The 22,114-nt window shown below is 38.0% G+C and overlaps 1 protein-coding gene across 1 annotated transcript in view; it reads right to left on the bottom strand.

The window, feature by feature from the left end:
• LOC118809055 (muscarinic acetylcholine receptor M3) overlaps positions 1-10,062 on the bottom strand; it is a 166,659-nt gene extending 156,597 nt beyond the window's left edge. Inside the window, 1 exon segment of the mRNA XM_036571988.1 lies at positions 9,726-10,062. The gene's annotated coding sequence lies outside the window, so the exon portion shown is untranslated.
• Positions 10,063-22,114: the final 12,052 nt, after the last annotated feature.

The raw sequence follows: 22,114 nt of genomic DNA, 5'->3' as shown, positions 1-22,114 counted from the left end.
AGAATGTTTTATATGGTTCCATGAAGAACCTTTTTGAAAAGCGTTCTATATAGCACCGAAATTAGTTCTTCTATTGTTACGACATAAAGCTTGTTACAACAGAAGAACTATTTTTGGTGCTATGTAGAACCATTTTTACAAAGGTTCTACACAGAACCATATAAAAACCTTTGCATGATTGAAGAGTTCTTCGCATCATGAAAGCGTTCGTCAGACTCATGGAGAATGTGTTTATATGGTTGTATATAGAACCTTTTTGAAAATGGTCCTATAGAACACCAAAAAGCGTTCTTCTATTGTTACGACGTTAAGCTTGTTACAACAGAAGAACTATTGGCGCTATGTAGAACCATTTTCAAAAAGGTTCTACATAGAACCATATAAAACACATTCTCCATCAGTCTGACGAACGCTTTCATGATGCGAAGAACTCTTCAATCATGCAAAGGGTTCTTCGAGTGTTCATCGTTCTACATAGAACCATTTTCTTTACTAAAGAACCCTTGAAGAACCATCTTTTTAAGAGTGTAGTTTTAAGAAATGAACCAATGAGCGCTTAATAACAAACCCCGCTTTGAATCAAAGCCCACATCAGACCGATCTGAGAGCACTGGGCTGAGACGGAGACCAATGGCACTTGAAAAAGCCAACAACAAGCTGCTCAAAACAAACAGAGCACGCATGACAAGCTATGCAAACACGCTCTCCGTGTGCATGCAGAGGGGACGCTCGAGCCGAGGGAACATCTGGAAGACTTCCTAATGAGACGTCTGATAAAGCGAGAGAAACACAAAGGGCCAATGTTTACGCTCTGGCTCCGGCAGCTGGTGACGATGACCCCATTAACAGAGACAGGTTCGGGGTTCAACGCTGCTGTCTAGCACATCATAAAGAACCGAGGGGAGATGAAAACAAAAGAGCAGTGCTTGGCGAAGTCTCTGAGAACCGGAGAGTGTGCGAGACGAGCGAGCGCGGTGCAGAACTGAAGACCTAAGAAAAGAATGTAATCTGAAGTCGCACAATAGAAACGCCAAGTGCTCAGTTCACAGCGTGTGCCGGAGAAAGTGAGGGATGCTGGTGTGTGAAGCCAAAACGCTGAGCAGCGGCCCCCCGATCTTCTCCCTAAATGGTCTGTGTGGCCCCAAGTTTTTTGTTTTCTGTCCCTGCCACACCTGATGAACCCACCTGATTCAACTGATCAAGCAAACATCATCAAGCATGACTCTAATTAGCTGAATCAGGTGTGTAACTCAATACTTGGAACCAACTTTTGGACCCACACCAACCGTTTATGGATCAGACTGAAGCCCACCGACACACAGCACTGATGGATCAGACTCACTGTGTTAAACCACACAACCATCAAACCAAACCTTAACAAATAATGATGTCAACCTAGTTATGAGAATGAAAAAAACAATAGGCTTTGTTCACAAAGCGTTCTTAAGAAGAAATTTCTTCTTAAAACCCACTTGCGCAGTTTTTTACGAACATTCTGACATTCACCAGTGTTTTCTTTATTGGGATTTGTTCTTAGGTAAGAACAGAATCTGCACAGACTCACGAGCACAAAGGAGAGAACAGTTCTGCGGTGTAAAAAACACGTCATGAATCTGACGTTGACTTTTTCTTAGGACGTTTCTCAAGAACACGTAAGAAAAACTTAGGAAGATGTTGGTGAATGAGGCCCAATAGTAGTTCTTGGGTTGAGAAAAGAACATTTGTCCTCTTTTTCTAATGGTTAGTAAGGATAGGTGTGGTTATTCATATTCAGTTGCACAAAGTTGAATGAATTAATGTTCAAAAGTTCAATGCTTTTTCAATAGTGCAATTTAACACTTTCCATTGTTCATTAAAACAAGTTACACTGCAAAAAATAGTATCTTGCCAGGTAAAATTATCTTAAATCTAGTTAATATATCCAATATTTCTCCTGTTGAGATTGTCGTAAGCTTATTTTAAGATCATTTAACTTATTTCCGAACACTTTTTTTACTTGTTTTAAGTAAATTTATTATGTAAAATTATCTCACTATATTGGCAGATAATTAAGCTTGTTTTGGAAATGTGCTTGAAACAAGCTAAATTAGTATAATAAGCCAGTATAGTGAGATAATTTTATCTAATAAATTTACTTAAAACAAGTAAGAACTGCCTAGAAATTAGTTAAATAATCTTATAATAAGTGCACAACTATCTAAAAATAAGAAATATTAGATACATCAACTAGAATTATGATCATTTCACTTGACAAGATACTATTTTTTGCAGTGTAGCAACAGGCCGATATTACATTTTACATATAAAGAGTTCTGAACTGATAAAAAAGACTTAATAAAAGATTAAAAACAGTGGTTAAATATGTCTCTTATTAAAATTGAAGGGACATCCCAGAAAATAAGCCAATGTGCACCTACAAAATATATTTAACTAAGCAACCAGTACGGTTTCATTTGAAAAAAAAATGTACATAAATACATTATACTGTGATAAATACCAAAACTATCAGTATTTTTAATTATACCGGGATATAAATTTTTGCCCATACCACCCACTACAAATTTGAGATAGGGCAAAACATATTGACTTGATTTGGGCCACAGAATACAACTGCCTCCATTTGGAGTGCCTCCATACTTAAGAAAAAATGTATAAGTGACTGGAATCTTTACTGATGCTGGAATGCATTATCCATAAGAATGACCAGTTCAGGGAGAATTATATGAGTGGGACATGCTTGAGCCTACATTAATTTATTCATCCATTCATCCATCTGTTGTTAATTACCTCTAATTACACAAGAAACAAATAACACATCCTCTTTACAATAACAACCTAGCCAATCAATTGCAATTAAAGCTACTAAAAGCACTCAGTGAAACTATAACAGCTTTGTGAAGCATCTGAGAGAATATAGTATAGGCATTCCTGTAAAATGGCTTCAGACAGTGAAGCAGTAAACCAACACACTTATATGTCGGATTTGCTAATTAATAATAATTATCGCCGACACTCAAAGCATTTCCTTGTATAATCGTCTTAAATAAACAACGCTGGGCAAGAACACATTTCTCAGCTCATACCTCCTTAACAGTGTGAGTCCGAAAATCAGACACCATGAAAAACGGTCTTCAGAAGGGTCCGTTCAGTGTAGAATCACTTCATTCGCCAGTTCCAGTCACACTGGAATTCATCTCTTGGCATATCTCAAATCCCTGGGGGGATTTAATGAATTACTAAATTGACACAAAGGGGACTAGACGTACTGGAACACTGGGACACTCAACTCTTCAAGTCACACAAACACAAACTACGCCAACTCACATAGTGTAGCAGTAAGCTAACTGCTACCTGACTGGCAAGAATATGGCTTGTGACCACATGGAACAAAAGACTGACAGAATTATACATTTCAATATTATTTAGCACAAAAATGTATTTATATATATATATATATATATATATATATATATATATATATATATATATATATTTTGGTGCATGAGTCAACTAGTCAACTGAAGAGCAAAGACCTAGTGTAGAAAACAGTGAGTCCTCATCAGCACCTAACATTGCTCCTGTGATGATTTTACTCTTATTTGTCAGGACCTATATGATATTACACTTTGCTGCTACATAACACAAATGCCAGAACGTGAGCAAGAACACATTTTTAAAAATGTGACTGAGAAAGCTGAGACTGTGCCGCTAACTAGCTGGTGTTAGCTAGATCCAGAAACTGTGAAAATATTTTATCTGGCACATCAACACACACTGAGGAGAAAACACCCTGTGTAAATGACAAGTCTTTACTGGCAGCCGACGGTATACCTGTTAGCTGTTTCTAGAAAAACTAGCACATGTTGCGTTTTGGATGATGGTAAGCTGGTCAGCAGAAATGGAAGCTGTTACACTGACCTCCAAAACCAGCATATTGTCGTATCTCTGTATTGTCGTAAGTATTTCTAAAATGGTAATTTTACAGGAAAGGCAAAAACCTTCTTAACTTTCAAAGTACGTTAATGTAAAGATGAAAATCTTGGAGCATTTCTATTGGTCCAATCATCATGGAGCTTTCACACAATGTGAAGAATTGCTGCTGAGCTCAAATTATGCAGAAAAGTAAAAATTGCAAAAAAATGGAGCTACTGGACAGTGATGATATGTTGTATATTGGATGCTGGTATGCTGGTCAACCAGCATAAACCAGCTTAGACCAGGATGAAATTCATGCAGTTCTAAGCTATATTTTTAGCAGGGTAGTTTTAGTTCATTAGCTCATCTGACAAGGAAGCCTCCGTTACTCCTCCAACATGAAAACATCGATTTTTCTTGGCTATTTTGAATAATGCAACACATATCAAATGTATTTCTCTGAGAGCTGCTAAATGTGTGGGTTTCTATGTTGTTATGGAAAAGAAGGAACCATACTGAACATATCTGGGGCAGGTTCACTGTTTGCTGTTGAGGCTTACAATAAGACTAAAACACAGCCTCATGCTTTTTGTGCTTTCATAAGTGCTAATTTATGCTTTTATAATCAGAATGCATCAGTTGTCCACATAAGCTAGAAAGTAAGCTCACTCAGTCTCACTAGCAATACCTTAGAAAACTGTGTGATTTAAATGTTGTCTTTCCACTTGAGGATAGATGAGGACTGAACCTCTTATGCTAAATTACAGTTTTATTTTATCTTTCTGCACATATGGACACCTTACTGTACATATTGTACTTTCTGCACACCTTATTGCACATCTTGCACATCTGGACACTCCACACCTGGACACTTTATTTCAGTACCATTATGCACATATTTATTCAGTATTGTCATTATATTCTGTTACCTGTGCCTCCTTCTACATCCATTATTGCACTGCCTTTTTTTATCTCAGGTTATAGATCTTATTGCATATATTTATATATTTCTATTTGTATATATGCCTGTTTTTTTGTATATATTCTTCTTTCTATATTGTATCACCCTTATTATTATAACTGTGCTGTGTTGTGTGACTGCTACTGGCTGCAAAATTTCCTTCGGGATCAATAAAGTATCTATCTGTCTGTCTGTCTATCTATCTGAACCATGTAAACGACAACCAAACGAATGATCTCCATTCAAATCTTCACTGTCACCAGTTATAAAACCAGATATTTTCAATATTCTGTAAAACTGTGGTGGATTATTAGAAGAGAAAGTCAGCCATTGTTGCCTCTCTCTACTTTCAGAGAAAATTACGTTTGCCTTTCAAGACAATGAGTGGTCGAGTCTTGCCCGATTGGCAAGTGCAATGCAGCAGATGCTCTCACTTACATAAAGTTGAAATCTGCTGAACTTCTTCATGAGCAGTGTTTCTCAGTCTGCAGGATAACTGCAGTACAGAATTAAGCCTCTCTCACAATAATGTCACCTCTTTCACCTTCTCTCATCCAACAGCCTTGGCTTTTGCCTCAGGTTATCCGTCTATCTGGCTAACATTGAAAATTGCACTTCATGGGAAATAAGCACTCCTAATCCCCAGCTGATGTATACTGTATACTGTATACTACTCACATCTCTCTCTGCCCATATATCAGCAACACTTCACACATTAAGCAACTTTAGACTTACACAAAAAGTCATACACTTAAAATAATCATCAGTTCAAATGGAACAACTGGACCAAAGCAAGGAAGCAAGGAAGCATGGTGGGTCATTTCATGCTGGCTGCAGAATGCCCACTGACGGCATTATAACACAAACTGTCAGACAACAGCATCAATCATTTCTCTGGCATCACTCTCACTGACATCACATTAGATCTGCAGCCTTTGAAATCACTGACCATTCAGCTGACCAAGCTCACTCTAAGTCACCATGAGAGAGAATGAGTGAAGGAGGGGATAACAGAGAGGGACAACGGGGAACAGGGTAGAAGAGATATTTAGAGAGGGAGATGGATAGACACCAACAAAAAAAAGAAAGAGAGCACAGGCAAACAATGGACAGAGAAAGGGAGAAGTGGACAGTGAGACAGAACGAGAGAGCTGAATGACAGCCACAGTGTATTTGCAGCCCGGCTATCTTAAAAGCCAAAAGGAGCACTTGGACAGCTGCCACACAAATATCCTCCTTCTGTCTCCCGTAGAGATGAGTCAAAGCTCAAAACCTCACTGAACCCCAACAGCGCAATCCCAGTGGACTCCAACAACACAATCCCACTGGACTTCAACAGCACAAAATCACTGGACTCCGGCAATGCAATTTTACTGGACCCCAACAATGCAATTCTACTACGCCCCAACAGTGCAACTCTACTGGACCAAAAAAAGTACCATTAACAATGAAGTACAGGTAACAACAAAGACCCAAGCAACAAACAAAACAAAAGGCCTCACAGTTATTTGAGCTAATTGCAAATATGTAAGCTGACTGTAAATATTTTTAATGGCAGTTCCTTTTTTGCAATCCTGTGTTTACATCACAGCAGAGTATGTACTTGGTGTGTTTTCCTCAGTTGGGAGGCCAATACATGTAAATGGTTGGTATAGTGTAGTGGGTAACACCTCTGCCTTCTATGCTATAGACTAGGGTTCAATCTCTGCCTGGGTAAGCACACTACACTATACAAATAAGAGTCCTTGGGCTAGACTCCTAACACTACCTTCGCCCACCTGTGTAAAATGATCAAACTGCAAGTCGCTCTTGATAAGACCGTCTGCCAAATGCCATGAAAAAGAAAGCAGAAAATACAGTTATTGAGACACATCAGGTTACTTGAGCTGTTTGTGCTGTCAGTTGTTTTATTTGGCAGTTAATCACCAGCAAAAAAATGAATCAAAGTGTTAGAAATAAAGGTACTGTACAGGTACATTTTCTGTTCATCAAGGTACAAACAAGGTAAATGCACCCTTAAAAGGTATAGCTGTGGCTTTAAGGTCCAGCTGTGAACCCTAAATATGTTGTTTCCCAGGTGAAAAGTACATATTTGTACCTTTTCATAACCGAATGTTTTAAAACAGAACAATAAAATTAAAAGCCTGGAGACGAGACGGGGTGTGTGGAGTCAGTACAACTTAGAAAATATCATTTCAATGGATTATGCTACAGTTATGTTCCCTGACTAAAGCTACTGAGATGTACCCTTGAGGGTCTCACCCCAGTGACAAGAGGGGTACTGCCCCAGTGACAGTTTAGCACTTTTTTTTTCTGAGAGTGTAGTGATAAGCATACCCAAACAATGCATTCACACTGGATCTCAACAAAGCAATCCCACTGGACCTTAATGATGAAATCTCACTGGATTCCGACAACAAATCACCACTGGACGCCAACACTGCAGCCCGGCTGGACCCAAATAGCACTCTAACTACAAAGCACCAATGAAGTAACAGTAACAAGACCCAAAGAATGCAAATCCACTGGACCTCAACAATGCAATCCCATTGGCATTGTTGGGGTCCAGTCCCATGACAACCACAGCTGACCACCCAACAACACAACCATAGTGCACCAAAGAATCAGACACAGGGTTTAGTTCTCTACCTGACAGCACAAGGAATATAACCAGCAGAGGTTTTGGAATCCACAATGCCCTGAACCACAGCCAAGTTTTCTTACCAGTATGTATCCTCCATTACCAACAGCACAACCATACTAAATCACAGACTCAGTCAGAAAGAATTCCAGTGAAAAGGAAGGGTGCCAATAGTGCCAGCCACACAACATCCAACACCCTTCAATACTGTTACAGCATAATATGCATTTGAGACTCTGAGATCACACAGGAAACAGTCACATCACCAAAAGCTCAACAGAATAAAATAAACATCTTCACAGCCAAAGCCACTAAGACCTGTTCAGTAAGTAAAACAAACATATTTCTTAGAGTAAACATACGTCTATGGGCCAGCACAATGCCTTGTCAAAGTAGACGTGGTTATTCAACCCACCCATGAATATTCAGAGAACATAGAATCGTGAGGTATCTTAGTTCCTCACTACATTTCTAAATGAAATACTGAAGGTCTTTGTGCTTTTTATTCAAAACAGTTTAATTAGCTTGAAATAACTCAGGCTACTAGCCACCGAATAAAAAGGACACGATGTGATTAAGAAGCAGAGCGAGAGCTGAAAACACTTACACGATAACTGCCACCGCTAAACCCGTCCAGAATGTGAAGCGGAATGGACAGCACATTCATGTAATCCCCGACTGACTCACCACTCATCCTCACAAAATCAAACATTCGGCCACTTTGCTCTCTTTTTCTCTCATGTCACTCCCTAAGCGCTGGTTTGGCTCAGCAACTCCTATGGTATTCATTCATGGTCCAATCAAGCACACAGGAGCAGACACGTCCTTCCCCAACAGCTTCTGACGGAACCACACTGATGTCCTAGACTCTTAAAGAAAAAAAAAGATGCCACAAAAGGTTCTTTGAACAACCACTTTACAGTTTAACATAAAGGTTTAAGTAAACTTCACATAATGTAAAGGTTCTACATCAATTCAAGGGTCCTTCCTAGTAACTTAATTCTTCATTCTTTCATTTACAAGAAAAGTTCACCGAATGGTTCCATCCGCTGAAATCGTTCGTCTATGGAACTGAACAAACCTTTTTTGGGAATCTTTATTTTAAAGAGCATACACCAATTTAAGGGTTCTTCGCAGAACCCACGGAAAAAGACAGCTGTGAGTGTTAAACGTTTAAGTAATATAAAGGTTCTATATCAATTCAAGGGTTCTTCTTAGTACATTAATTACAAAGATTCTTCATTCTTTAATTTGCAAAAAGTTCACTGATTGGTTCCATCCAGAAAGGATCTTTTGGAAACAAAAAGTGGTTCTTCTGTGGAACTGAACGAACCTTTTTTGGCACCTTTATTTTAAAGAGCGCACACCAATTCACACCAATTTCGCAGAACCTTTAAAACTTTAACAGGTACTCCCATCTCTCATGTATATGGTTATACAAACCATCTACTGAAAGGTTCTTCAGGGAAGAGTGTAGACTGGGATTAGTGCCACATAATGTATTGTTTGTTAACTGTTATCATATTTTTTTCTGTGCAATAACGACATTGGCTGTAGAACTGAAATATAATTTTTCATACTATATTTTTATAAGGCTGCATGATAATGTCAGAACTATATTGGATCGATAGATAAACGCTTCAAAAATTATTGCCATTGGACAGATTTTATTCCAGAAGATCATCCATAACCCCACAAAAATGAATGTTATTGGTAGATTTAGTCCCATTTTTATGTCTATGCATCCATATATGAAAGATTACAAGTACCAAACTTCCCATAAAGGTGCTTTGCTAATTGTTATTATTTATTAAATGGTGTTTGCATGCTGATACCTTTCAGATCAGCTTCTGTTACTGTTCTGATTAATAACCTCATCAACAAACGTCAATAATGTAATCAATTGTTCACCAGTGGGTTTAAATCAGTTTCATATGATACACAGTAATCGCACTGTGCACCATCAGTATCGCGGTTTATCTGTCCATTTAGAGCAGAAGTGGCCAGGAGCGCACTGCAGTCCAGCCCGGCCAGCTCGCCTTACTCACTCACACCTCCAACTCCACAGCCCTGAATGAGAACACAGCTTCAGGCAGAGGCAAAAACAGCTGAATGCACCGTTTCAGAGCCAAGAAGTGTATAAACGCACAGCGAGGCAATAAACAGGCGAGGCAGAGCGCACGAGAGCCTGAATAAAAAGTGCATTACCTCCGAGTCGCTAAAGCCACCGAAGTGCGCGTGCAGCAAGTTTCCCGCGGAGTCCTGCAGATCCGTCTGTTATCCGGATTCAGTCTGAGCACGAGGTGAGCCGAAACACCGTTCACGTGCTTGGAAGGCTCCTCCGTCCCTATCTCTCTCTCTCTCTCTCTCTTTCTCTCTCACTCCTTCTGTCTCGTGCCAAACTAAAACGCCGGTGGACTGTTTTTCTGAGTAGCGTGCGCAGGTGCGCAGAGGATGACACGCCGGCTTTTTGTTTCTCTGGCCGCTTAATTTATGGAAAAAAGAAACACCTGAAGCGGCGCCGCGCGCTGCTGCTGCTGTTTGGTTTCAGCGGGAGTCCCGGAGACACGCGCTCGCTCTGCTGGAGCCTGCAGCGCGCGCTCTGCTCCCGGCTGCATCGCTCCAAACCCCGCCCTCTCCACTCCGCCCTCGCTTCGAGTCACACTCCCGTCAAGTTTCTCTACCACTGAAACCTTCTGAAGAGAAGTGAAATGATGTTATGTATAACAAATCAGTGCTATATACATACATATATATATATATATATATATATATATATATATATATATATATATATACACTGATCAGGCATAACATTATGACCACCTCCTTGTTTCTACGCTCATTGTCCATTTTATCAGCTCCACTTACTATATAGGTGCACTTTGTAGTTCTACAGTTACAGACTGTAGTCCATCTGTTTCTCTGCATACTTTGTTAGCCCCCTTTTACCCTGTTCTTCAGTGGTTAGGACCCCCATGGACCCTCACAGAGCAGGTACTATTTAGCTGGTGGATCATTCTCAGCACTGCAGTAACACTGACGTGGTGGTGGTCTGTAAGTGTGTGTTGTGCTAGTCTGAGTGGATCAGACACAGCAGTGCTGTTTGGTTTCCAGCCCCAGCCAATTATCCCTCCTCCATCAAACTTTACTGTTGGCACTATGCATTCCGGTAGGTAGCGTTCCCCTGGCATCCGCCAGATTGCCAGACACTGAAGCGTGATTCGTCACTCTAGAGAACACGTTTCCAATGCTGCAGAGTCCAGTAACGCCATGCTTTACACCACTCCAACCAACGCCTGGCATTGCAAATAGTAACCTAGGGCTAGTGTGCAGCTGCTCAGTCATGGAAACCCACTTTATGAAGCTCCCAATGCACAGTTTTTGTGCTGTTGTTGCATCCAGAAGCAGTTTAAAACTCTGTAGTAAGTGTCGCGAGCAGCAGAGAATAGGTGATTATTATATCCTACATGCGTCAGCACTTGGTAGCCCTGCTCTGTGAGTTTGCATGGTCTACCACTTCGTGGCTGAGCTGTTGTTGCTCCCAGACACTTCGCAATAATAGCACTTACAGTTGGCAGGGGCAGATCTAGCAGGACAGAAATTTCACAAACTGAGTTGTGGCAGAGGTGTCATAAACAGGCCATGTTTAAAGTCACTGAGCTCTTCAGTACGACTCATTCTACTGCCAGTGTGTGTCTGTAGAGATTGCGTGGCTATGTGCCTCATTTTATTCACCTATAAGCAATGAGTGTGACTGAAACACCTGAACTCAATAGTTAGGAGTGGTATGTGTATGTATACATGTTTTTACTGTAAAGATTTGATGGCATTCAGCCACAAGAGCCTTGGTGAGGTCAGGTACTGATGTTGGATCAACAGTTCTGGATCACAAATTCCACTCTAACTCATGCTAAAGGGATGCTTTATGCTTTTAGGTGTTTGGCATGTATGTGATATCAAACTCCAAAACCTTCAGGAGCGATAAAAAGAAGATTTAAGACATTTTCTTAGAAACAGAAAACCAAATGTATGTCCTGTGAATAAGGGAATTGTCAGTGTTATCTGATGCTGTTTGAACAGCCATAATATGCCATTTAGACTCCTCATATCAGTTTCTAGAGTGTGACAGATAATGTGCAATAAGTAGGATGAATAATAGGCAATATCATTTCATAAAGCAATGGTCACATAAATCTCTACTGATGTAATACTCCAGAGCAGAGATTTGCAGTTTAAAGTAGCATTTTGAAAGCACTGTATTAGTTACAGTTATAGCATCTGATCCATGATCACAGATGTGGAGCAGCATACACACCATCCCCTCTGCGCACACAGCTGTGGGGAGGGGGCACAGCAAAGAAACAGATGAGGATGCACATGATTTCTCTCCACAGGCATACAGGCTTTACACCTAATTCTAGAATAGAATAGAATAGAATAGAATAGAATAGAACAGAACAGACATGCAATCATGTTTCAAATAAAACTAAACAAAGTGTTAAAAAGCAGGTTAGTGTTTTTCAAAAGGCAGCCTAAAATGCTAGCATTATTATCTATGCATGGATTTGAACTCCGGTCACCAGCATGCAAAGCCATTTCATCACTGTGTAGTTCTTAGTAAGCTATTAACCCTCTTAACTGTCAGCATTGTGTTTAGTCGCTATTCAAAATAATCACATCATGGAATGTGGCCCTTATTAATATTGGTGGGATTTCCACCACTGTGTGATGGGTGGGGAATTCTAAAGAGGAATCTACAGTGGGAGTGAAATCACAACAACATTTATAAATCAAACCAAAGCTGAGCACATGACAGCATAAAGGGAGAACACAAATACATAAAAGTAGAACTCAAATACATAGAGAGAAAACTCAAATGCATATGGGGAGAACTCAAATACATACAGGGAGAATGCAAATATACGAAGGGAGAACTCAAATACATAAACAGAGAACTCAAATACATGAAGAGAAAACTCAAATACATAAACAGAGAACTCAAATACATAAAGAGAAAACTCAAATACATAAATACATGCCTACAAAGTTATCATTTCTCTTTTAGTGTATCTCAAAAACGCCAACACAGGGTAACAGCCCATTCTGCTAAAGCTGCTAAGCACTGGGAGTTTCTACAGCAGCCATAAGCTCTGATCTGAAAGACGGCCTAAGTGTTGACATTTGTGTTTTAAAAACTTGACATGCTTTTTTTTCTATCTTGGGTTATTTTTAGTGCCAGTTACAATTACAGTTTGTAAAATTTGGACTTTGTCTGAAAAAGCCTTAAGTCTTTTTTTCCCCATCATTTTTCTAAATCATCCTAGCCCTCCAAAATGATTGTCCACGCAATGCGGCAAAACATCTGGCAGTTACAAATAACAAGTTTAGGACTGAGATCATATAATAAACTGAATCAATAACTTTGCATGCCATTTTACACCAGGTCATTATTGAAACATGAAGACTGTAAGTATTTGGAGCTGATTTTTATATTGAGCTTTCATATCTTTTACTCTAAATGAATCAGTTCCATTTAATGATAAACTGATTGCAATGTTGTCGAGTTTGCTTTGAATAGGAGAAAAAATGTTTTCTTGTTTTACGGTAAATTCATACTGATCATACAAGTTTATTAAACAAAGTTATGTAGAGGAACTTACACTACAATCCAGTAAAAGTATTGTTATTTTAATGAAATGAAGACTCAATTAGAAGTAAAATAACTTCCAAAGACAGCAAATTAAATTTTTTATATCTAATTCTCTTAATCTCTTAATTCTCTTCTCTTAAAATAAAATGGTAAAGCTCCAAAATGAGAGATGTGAGCAAGAGTCCAAGAGCTGAAATAAAGGAAACAATGAAATTAAACCTTAAAAAAGGAAATAGGGACAACTGTAACTTAGGAAAAAGTAGATGACTTACCACATAAACATATTCAATACAAAAAAATACCCAAATGAATCCAAATTGTACTTTGTTACATAGAACTGAGTAAAAGGAAACTACCCACCTCTGTAAACAACCAGATTAAAGAAAACTATTTACATTCCAAACCTCACAGTAAAAAGATCATGGTTGTCCACAAGCAGGTCTGAATAAAAAACAGCATAATGCATTCTGCATTTATTAAGCTGGAACTGAAGCTTAGCCTAATAATCATTTCATATTTCATAACACAGGCAGTGGCTGATTGATGTTTCTTTTCATCATAATCATTCCTCATTCCTCAGTGACATTCTGAGCCTCGCTTATTATTGCTATTCCATTATTGAGGTCAGTGTGTGAGTACATGTGTGTATGTGTGGGGTGAGTTGTCCTATAGTGAGGTGAGTGATATAAGCAACAACATTATGTGGCCAAAAGTATGCGGACACCTGACATCACACTTACATGAGCTTGTCGGACAGCCCATACCAAAACCATGGGCATTAATGTGGAGTTGCACCCTCTTTGCAGCCTTCAATCGTCTAGGAAGGCTTTCAACAATATTTTGGAGTGTGGCTGGGAATTTGAGTCCAGTCAAAAGAGCATTTGTGAGGTCAGGCAATGATGTTGCATGATTGGCTCACAATCAATGTTCCGGTTCCAGTTTACCCCAAAGGTGTTTAGTTGGGTAGAGGCCAGGGCTCTGTGCAGGCCTCTCACTCACTTTGTACACAGAGGCAGAGTCATGCTGGGACAGGAAAGGGTCTTCCCCAAACTGCTGCCACATAGTTGGAAGCATATAATTGTTGAAAATGTCTTTGTATGTTGTAGCATTAACATCCCCCTTCACTGGAACCAAGCAGCCCAAACCCTGAAAAACAGCCCCAGACAATTATCCCTCCTCCACCAAACTTTACTGTTGGTACTATACATTCTAGTTGGTGCTGTTCTCCTGGCATCCGTCAAACCCAGATTTGTCCATCAAACTGCCAGATAGTGAAGCGTGAATCATCACTCCAGAAAACCCCTGCTGAGGAGTTGTTCATATTTACCGCTAATGAGAAATAGCATTAAAGGAGACTCGGCACATGCCTACCATACCTGTGTTATAAGATTTATTAAGGTTGTCAATTTCAATTGTCAAGATATAAAAATATCTCAATTTAAAATATAAAATAAAGATATGTGACATCATAAATCAAGTTCCATTTAAAAAAATGGCATAATTTGAGCTTTCTGTATGCTACTATGTTTTCTATCACAAAAATAAATGAGCTCCATGCTGTCTTTATTGTTGGATGCACAATGATTTGTTCCAAGCTAGCAAGCAAATTCATTTAATGCAATTCATAATCTGTAAAAGCCTATAATTAATTTATTTAATCAGTGTAATGATAAAGCCTGACTGATGTGTGACTATTCTTATCCATGCATGCTTTTCGTATCAAATAAATGCGACAACAGCATTGAGAAATCACATTATCATTCATGGTCTAATTCTGATTAGTATTCTGAGGAAAAACCTCACTTCCTACATGGTCCTGTCCACCTCAGTGTCTTTATCAGACACTGCATTGTTTTCACAGAACTCACAGTCGATCTGAGGCTCCTCAGACTTTCTTCTGAAAGTGATTACCGCACAGTGACCTTCACCACAAAGAGAGGTGAGTCTGTTCTTGCTCTGTCGGCAGTGGTTCAAACACAGATCCTGCACATTCCAACAAGACACTGCTCTTATATAAACCTTCCCTAATCAACCTGTTACATCACACTATTGAACGATTGATCGAGCCAAACAAAAATCAAGAGAGGGATGTGAAAGCACTCAGTGTCAGAGTAAAGACCACCAACAGAGAAAAATAACAGCTGTGCACTGCTGCTCTTTTCTGGAGGTTAGTGAGAGAGAGAGAGAGAGAGAGAGAGAGACAGAGAGAGACAGTGAGAGAGAGAGAGAGAGAGAGAGAGAGAGAGAGAGAGAGAGAGAAACACCCGGACCTCTTATGTCAGCGTTAGTTTTATAGGTCCAGGCTTCATTCAGTGATAATCACCATGTGTGTACACTTTCACTCCAGACATGTCTTACTGGAAATAACAGTACTGTTCTCTAAATATAACCAATTATCACTACAGCAGTACAACTAAACATAGCAAGAGGAATATAAACATACTTAGAGGAAAGTAACTAAACATAGCTGGAGTAATATAAACACAACTGGAAGACTATAAGTAATTATATCCAGAGGAATAAAAATATAACTAGAAGAATATAACTAATTATAACTAGAGGAATAAAAATATGACTAAACATAGCTGGAGGAATATAACTAGATGAATATGAATAGAAACAGAAAATAAGTAAATATGGCCAGAGGAACATAATATAACTGGAATGATATAACTAATTAGAGCTAGAGGAATAAAAAAAATGGAAAAATATATTTTCAGAGGAATACAAATAGAGGAATATAGCTAAATATAACTAGAGACATATCAATATAAATAAACTAACAGATATAAAAGGAATATAAATATAACTAGAGGAAAATAAATAGAGGAATATAGCTAAATATAAATAGAGGAATATAAATATAACTAAAGAGTAAATATAGAGAAATATAAATATAACTAGAGAAATATAAATACAACTAGACAAGTATAAATATAACTAGAATAATATAAATAGAACTAGATAAATATAATTATAACTAGAGGAATATAGTCAGATGAATATAAACATAACTGTAGATATAGATAAGATATATAAAATATAACTAAAGGAAAACACTTAAATGAATCTAAATTTAACTAAAGGAAAATAACTGAGCATAGCTAGAGTAACAAAAATAACTAGAGAATATAAACATAACTACAACAATATAAACATAACTACAGTAATATGACAAATCATTATTTAACTAGAAGAACATGACTAATGTATAATATACTACTAGAGAAAAACAACTAAATTAATCTAAATATAAGTAAAGAAAAAATAACTACAAATGTAACTAAACACAACTAGAAGAAAAAATTAAATACTAACTCGAGGAATTAATTAATTAATTAAATCAGAAAAACTAAAGGGGAAAAAAGCTAAATATAACTGAAGATAAAATAAATCTAACTACACAAAACAGAGGAGCCTAATTAGAGGAATGTGATTGTTTTAGTGAATAAGAACAGTAAGCAGGCCTGCACCTCTCCAAGCCAGACAGCTGTTCGAGTAAAGAATCTAATAACACACACAGACACACTCACTCACACACACACACACACACACACACACACACACACAAACACACACACGTTTGTCTTGCTAAACGTATGAGGACGTCCATAGGTTTCTATTGATTTTTGTGTTACTGTAGCTAAATAACACTACACCTAAACCTAAACCTAACCCTAACCTTAACCTCAGTATCCAAAAGGCAACTTTTCTGCTCTTTTAGTTTTCAAATAAAAATAGTAATTATGGTGAAAACAACACATGCTTAAGTGAGGACCAGCAAAATGTCCTCACTTGAGCAAAAAATTCATATAGTCCTATCATTGTGAGGACATGGGGTCCTCACAATGTATAGCAGTACAAGAATACACACACACACACACACACACACACACACACACGCACACACACACACACACACACGCTCGTTTTGTGCTTCTCTTTCTTCCTGTACGAGCTCCATTATGCTGTAACACAGTGCTGCTGTAGAACAGGACAGGGCGAGACAGCACACAGGCTGTTCAGACGCCTCTCGGAGACACATCAGGCAGGAACACGGCCCGAGAGACGAATCTGACTCTTTGTTAGTTTTTGGTAGAGCAGTTTTCAGTTTTTTCATCTGTACATTACGAGCAGGTTCTGCAGGAATGAATGGGGCTGATAAAAACCAGATGTCAAAACAGATGTTAAAATTGAAGCTGAAGACTAAATTTGAGTGAGGTCAGGTTTAATGTCAATGAAAGACTGTTGACATACATATCCAGATGATTGTGGACACCTTCTTGTCCATCTTTCTTCCGAAATCAGGTGTATTAATAGGGAGTTTGTCCCCTTTACTGCAGTAACAGCCTTTACTCTTCTGGGAAGGCTTTACACTAGATGTTGGAACATTGCTGTGATGATCTGATTGAGTTGAGCCACAAGATCAATGAGGTCAGGTAGTGATGTTGGATGGTCAGTTCTGGATCACTCCAGCTCATTCCAAAGGTATTGGATATAGCTCCACAGAATGCAGCTCCACTGCTTCACGGCTCAGTGCTGGGGGCCTTTATACCCCTCTAGCCGTCTTTTGGGCATTGTGACCTTGGACTCATGTGCTAATGGATGCACTCAAAGTAGCTGAATTCCCTAATAAATAATAAATATGTAGCATTATAGCTATTCAGGCTGAAGCATCACATGACTTGTTCACTAGATGAGCTGTGTTTGAACAGATTTCCAACATGGCATTTTCACAAAATGAGTTGTATTTTAAGCTAATTAACTAGTTGCCACTTCTCATTAACAATAACTCACACCTTTGTAAGCAAGATATTTTATGTAACTGGAAGGTTTTTACATACCCCTGCTCCAGCCCTTATTCAGTGATCAGATTCTGGACTGCTATTTTTGGGTGGATGTCCCCTCTCAATCTAGCAGTGACACTGACATGTATTAAAACCCCAACAACACTGTCAGGTCTGATAATTGTACACATTTATAGACATTTCTACTGACTAAGTTCAAACTGCAGTCATACAGTGAAAAAAAGAGAAAAAACAATGAAGTATTCAGACCTTTAAAGGATATTTACAAGGATTATGTTATGATCTATTTAAACCCAAGGTATTAATTGAGATATTAATAAGGTAAATATAAATATAACTAGAGGAATACAAATAGAGGAATAGAGCTAAATAGAAGTAGAGGAATATAAATATAACTATAAGAATATAGCTAGAAGAATATAAACATAACTAGAGGAATCTAACAAATCTGACAAATTATTACTTAACATAACTAGAAAAACAACTAATATGTCGCTGCTGTTGGAGGAAAACCTTGTATCTCCATTTTCGTTGTTTCAGTTTATGACATAATTTGGAAATGCCTGTGGTCTTTTGCATTGTGGGTAAATTTCATAAAGAATAGACCAAAAGAAACGGCCCAAAACAACTTGGAAAAAAGTCTGTTTCCACTGACGTACAAGGTTGTTTCCGATAGTATATATATATATATATATGTATATATATATATATATATATATATATGTATATAATATATGTATATAAATTAATCTAAATATAACTACATGAATATAATTACAGGAATATAGCTAGAGGAATATAAATATAACTACAGCAATATAAACATAACTACTGTAATATAAGAAATCTTTAATAACTAGAGGAACATAACTAATATACAGTATATAACTAGAGGAAAACAATGAAAATAATTTAATTATAAGGATACAAAATATAAATAATCAAAACCATCATTAATAGGGTATGTTCTATTGGGTGGTGTCTGTCGCAAACCCAAACCTCTAAATTTACACTTGTGAAAATACGACCTTTTTTGTCAGTGTTTTTGTTTGTTAAGATTTTTTTTATTATTTCTTTTCAAGTGAAGTTCAAAGATTTACATTTATCCTAAGTTAAATTTTGAAATGAAAAAACTATCTTATAAAATGCTGTCCCACGTTTTCATGTCACTACCAGACACACAGTTTTAGTCAGTGGGTGGAGCTTTGTTTTAGCCACACCCCTCATGGCCACATGGTGAGCAGTTAGACCCCATTGTTATGAAATAAATGTGTTCCAAAATCAGCGTGGAACATTAAGAATCATCACTGAAACACACATTTTCAGCAACTAAGTAACTATGTAACTAACTTTTTAGTTTTTTAATAAAGGTATTATGATTTTTTGTGTGTACAGCTGTTCAAAGCTGTGTTTGCTAAACATGTACTGGCTAGCATTTTTGAGTTCTGCTCAAAATTAGCTAAAATTGTCACTACCAAACCAGTCACTATTGAAACATTTGTTGAAGTTTCGGTAGTGACTGTTTTGGTAGTGACAAAATGTTCAATCTTTTTTTTTTTAAATAAACTAAATATAACAAAGAAATAAGGTCATTCAAAGCAAAAGGATTTTAGTCTAAAGTGCTACTCTGGCTAATTAGGTAAAGTAAGCCGTATAGTGGACGTATGAGGTAGAAGCTCATAAACTGGACAGTGAGTGGAAGAACAATGTAGGAGTTTCTAATAAAGTGAACAGTGAGCGCGTTTACTTAATAATCCGATCATAATCAGATTTCTGCAGTTATCTGATTATTCAAATAGTCATCTTAAAAGCACACTCTGATTTCTTAGATCGCATTAAGGTCTAGAAATCTGATTAAGTCATCCAATAAGAAGAGTTGGATTTTAGCTCAGTAATCAGATTTCTCAGTGCATGTAAACTCTTACTCTGATTTCTTTCAGATTTCTCTCGTTGCCAGCGAGGGCAGCAAAACACTTTTGAGCAACGCTGAAACCAAAAACATCCTTGACCAAATGAAGGATTTAAATGTTCTTCATCTTCTAGATGATGTATGTTCATATTTTCAGGTAAAGTGGCGCTGCATGAAGCTGGAGGTTAACGTTACGTTTACGTCACGTTTTCTACTGTGAGATTATTGGCCGGTTGCAAAGCAGAAATCTGATTACTGTCTGACTCATGTAGACCTGGAGTTTCCCCATTATCTGATTACTCAACTGCATGTAAACGTGTTGATTGGATTAGTGACAAAATCTGATTTTCTGCAGTTATCAGATTAGTAAGTGCATGTAAACACACTCAGTGTGAGAGTGAAAGGGCGACGCCTTGTTGAGAGAGGACAGTTTGTGCCAGCCACAGTATGCAGGTTAGTAGACTGACATGTACACATGTGAATGAAAGTAAGCAGAATGAGAATCAGCTCTCAGGCCATGAATGTCAATCACTCCCGTTCGATTAATTAACTCCACATACGAGACAGCACTGGCCGTGCCCGCGGGGTCACTACTGCAAATTAATGGAGGTGTGTTGTGTGCGTTTGTGATGAAGTTTAAATCACAGTTCATGCCTGCCGAATGTTAATGTCCAAAGATCGTGGCAAGAATGTCCTCTGTTTTCACTGGACTTTGACACACGGTTGGCAAATCATGGACTTCATGTGAACTATCACACAGAAACATATGGCAGATTTGATCATGAGACTGTAGAGTGGAGATAACATGTTTGGCTTGAGAGTGGGACTCTTGGGGTCTCACTATGTAGTTACAATCGATTTGAACATGTGGCGAGCACACAAGACAAAATTATAATCTATGTCTTTAAATGTTTCAAATCAATTTTTTTTCCAAGGTTGCTGTAGAAACAATGAATTAACCCATAGGAGTCTAACTGGTCTCTAACTGGTCACTTTTGCTACACTATGTAAATGTAACCATGTAATTACATGACTAATTACAAAGTTACATAAAGAAGTCTTTTGCATTCAATTTGCATTCTGTATCATCTGATTCAAGCCTGAACTCAAGTCTCTTTGTCTTTTTTTTATGTCAAAAAATGACAAACTATAGCAAAAATGTAAATATGGGTTTTTATTTCTGCAAAACAGGACTATATAAACATCAATAATCTATATAAAGTATGCAGTTTTGACAGAATTTCTCCAACAGTTTCAATAAACTGCTAAGCCAAATACTTCAAATATTCACACCTACAAATGCATCACAATAACTGAATTCTGTATTTTACTCCTTGTATCAGTGAGTACATTGATGGATAGGACCAGGTATCAGCATGGATATGAAGTTAATGGCTTAAACGATACTAAACATACCCTAGATAAGAACTTATTTTAACTTAAACTAATTTTCTTAACAGCTAGAACTAGGCTGAGTGGCAGATAGCTAACAGGCTAGCAGGCTCCTGTATTAATATTCAGTATTAGACTTTGAATCAATGTGTTTATTAGAGAATTTGCTGTAAAATAACAATTTACTAAGAAAAAAAATATATTTTAATGTCTTACAAGCTTCAAATTTCTGTGTTTCAGAAGGTTTGTTTTAACCGGTGCAGGAAAATAAATGTGTGGCACCATTAGCTTGCTAAAACACCCGGCTATCAGAAATTAGCGTAGACCAGTACAGCTGGTCACCAACAAAATCAACATATGATGTGTTTTGGAAGCTGTTATACTGGTCAACCAGAATGAGAATGCTGAGTGACCGGCTAAACCAGCACCAGACCAGTGTAAACCAGCTTAGACCCACATGAAATTCCAGCAGGTGTGCTGTGATGTTGGCAAGAAAGAGGCTGGACCAGGAAGCACCTTGGAATGGAAATGTTCATTATTAGCCAGTAGCTCATACTTACAGCAGGTTGCTCTTAAGGCTTGCTGGCTAGCTGGAGAACTCAAAGCTTAGGTGAAACCAGCAGGGTTATCTATGGCCTCTCACTGATGGTAAACATAACACCAAAATCATTACACACAGATGAACACACTTTTAGCAAACAACAGTACTAACTCAGTTACAGGAGGTCATGGGGGCTAACGAGAGAATGCAAATGAGATGGTGACCACACAGACCTCATGGTCGACACAATATAGTGATGGTTATCTGAAAGTTTTTGGCCTCGTTCAGTGGTCC

The sequence above is a fragment of the Colossoma macropomum genome, unplaced genomic scaffold (assembly GCF_904425465.1).
Source record: "Colossoma macropomum unplaced genomic scaffold, Colossoma_macropomum, whole genome shotgun sequence".
NCBI classification, from domain to species: Eukaryota; Metazoa; Chordata; class Actinopteri; order Characiformes; family Serrasalmidae; genus Colossoma; species Colossoma macropomum.
This window is presented reverse-complemented; position numbering and strand designations above follow the sequence as displayed.